At 31.1% G+C, this 2,733-nt stretch overlaps 1 long non-coding RNA gene across 1 annotated transcript; it reads left to right on the top strand.

The window, feature by feature from the left end:
* Positions 1-1,460: 1,460 nt before the first annotated feature.
* On the top strand, positions 1,461-2,274 carry LOC120176931. The gene is made up of 2 exons (XR_005521364.1): positions 1,461-1,830; positions 2,095-2,274. It is a non-coding gene; the product is annotated as an uncharacterized LOC120176931 (long non-coding RNA).
* Positions 2,275-2,733: the final 459 nt, after the last annotated feature.

Genomic DNA, 2,733 nt, shown 5'->3' with positions numbered 1-2,733 from the left:
TAGGTAGTTTTACATAGATTATGAAATAGCATTGAATTGCCTAATTGATGCCTGAAATTGGTTTTGTTTTGAATGATAAATTATTATTTTATGGTTTTACCAGATTAACTAAATAGGTTTTAATTGTTAAATTGAGATTTTAGAAATGGTTCAAAACTTTAAGGGTTTTTGAGCAAAGAATGTCTGCATGTTTAAGGTAACATCTTTAACTCGTATTTCAATTGTATACGGGTTATAGGTGTTACATGTAGGCTCTAATATTAACTCTAGTTGATTTTAATCAATTATTGAATCAAATAATCGAAATGGACCCTCATGCATTTTAATGCGAAGGCCAAATCTCATTATTCCCTAAAGTTAAAGGAGTATAGTGAAATTAAGCCTAAAATGGAGCTCTAAATTAAACCTAATTGATTTTAACCAATTATTGAATTGAATAATCAAAATGGACCCTCAGGCATTAAGGCAAGGGCCAAATCGAATTATTCCCTAAATTAAATGACTACAATGAAATTCTAAATTTAAGACCTATACCAAAAAAAACTTCTTAGGACTGGAATGAAATAAACCTAAATTTGATGGTACGAAAAACTAATCAAAAAATAAAATTTAAATTAAAAGGAAAATAGGATATACAAAAAAAATGTAATATACTTTCGAACAAACATATTTAATGATTTACATACACAAGAATCTCATACATTTTAAAAAAGTTATCGACACGTTATTTAATATATATATATATATATATATATATATATATATATATATATACTATGCCATAAATGTTATAATATAATAAAATAAATGCAGCGTAAATATAGAGAAAACAAAATTTAATAGTAAATAGGTAAATACTAGAGAAATTAATGTAAACGAACGAAGAGGAAAATCACAGATTTAAAAAGTATGGAAGTTAATCAATTTGTTAAATAGAAGAAAAAATAATATGGAAATGAAACTAAGAGTAATATTCAACAAAAACCTACCAAATATATAGCACATATTTACATGCATAGTATGTGTGCTTAAACGTTACCATAACTAGAGTAATACATGTGTGTGTGGGGTAAAAAATAAAACTTAAAATTATTGAGGGGGACTTACTTTACAGATTATATACGCTCATTGGTATTCATTTTTCGACTGAAATAAAATATTTATAAATTAAATGACATATTCGGAAATAATAACAAAATAAAATAAAATAATGACAAAAGTGTAATTTACACACACACAATAGGAAGACCTAAAGCTAATTTTTCCAATGACTATAGATTAATAAAAAATGGTATATTTACATGAAAAGGGCATGCGATTTGAAATAACAATCGAAACGACATAATTTAGTGATTAAAGCAAAAAATGTGGCAAAATCTCATGGACATGAAAGGGGTTAAACCCTAAACTCTGACTATTTAAACCAAAATTTGTGTTTTGGTTTCATTTGAAGCCCTAGCCACACAAAAAAACACTCTCCCCTTTTTTTCTCTCTCCTTAATCAGCCGTGGAGATCTAGGAGCTCCCACCGGCCACCGTACATCGGTGGCAATTCCCTATATTTAATTGTCATCCACGACGATTGGAGAACCCAAACCGACTAAAAAATGTTTGATTTCTCCCCCAAAGCCCGGATCCGAGCCTAAAAAGCATAAAAAGACTACCCACTCTCATATTTCTTCTTAAAACTAGATTTAAACTAACCCTAAACTAGAAACCCTAAAACTCCTAAAAGGGCTTGACCCTTCGATCTCTAATCTTCAATAAGACCCCAAACGATATGGTGAAAGTATAGAGACCCCCTGTTTGGATTCAGACTGCTCTGATAAGGTAAATAATCGCTCACTTTTCTTACTATTTTTTCTGTTCAAATATGAAAGTAAAAAACTGGGTATGTTGAAAGAATGAAACAAAGAAAATACCTTCTGAAAAACTTGTGTATTGCTTTTGTTGTTTTAAATAGAAAATGTGGAATACCACTTTACATATTGTTGGAGGGGATTTTATATAACCACCCCTCTGATTTTACAAAAACATAAACCAAATCTAATCTTTACTTGCTTTCTGACATTCCTTCATTACCTGTGTCTGGAGTTTGGCGAGATCGTACGGGCATGTTTGGCGTTGATGGAGCGGGTGGCGGCAGTTTGGGTAGAGATGGTAACATATACCCCAGATATTAAGGGATTTATGTTTTTAACTTTTGTTTTTTTCTTTTTTTGTAATGAATAATAAAAAATAATAATATATTGAGATAAAAATGGTGATTACTCATCTCATCTCAAGTATATTGGTTAGGGGATTAAAGGTCATCAAAACTCTATAAATAAGACTACAAGTAAGAACAACGATAAGGACTATAATTACGTCTAGAAACAATATAAATTAGGAAGTCGTAAAACTAGACATGTATGACGCTCGGGAAACAATCAGGCCACCTAAGTTACTCTACTGGCAGGATAAATGTTTGTACGTTAAAATGTCCTGAAAAATATTTGTTAATGCACAAGACAATTTTTTGTCGGCCGAGCGTAGATGCCCCAAGTACTCGCACGGAGTTGGTTGGTTGGGCGAATGCTTTTGGTGTAGAAATTTCAGATCTCACCATAGGTATTCTAGAGGGGGTGTGTGTCTTTAAGATGTAGCGAAACCCTCTAACCAAACCATGATACCTACATTTGTATGTATGTTTAGATTAGCATATTCGTATGCTAACTTTTACATTTGCTAGTA

This window comes from Hibiscus syriacus, unplaced genomic scaffold, assembly GCF_006381635.1.
Source record: "Hibiscus syriacus cultivar Baekdansim isolate YM2019G1 unplaced genomic scaffold, ASM638163v2 tig00112261_pilon, whole genome shotgun sequence".
NCBI classification, from domain to species: domain Eukaryota; kingdom Viridiplantae; phylum Streptophyta; class Magnoliopsida; order Malvales; family Malvaceae; genus Hibiscus; species Hibiscus syriacus.
The sequence above is the reverse complement of the archived record's forward strand: the minus strand, read 5'-3'. Positions and strand labels throughout refer to the sequence as shown.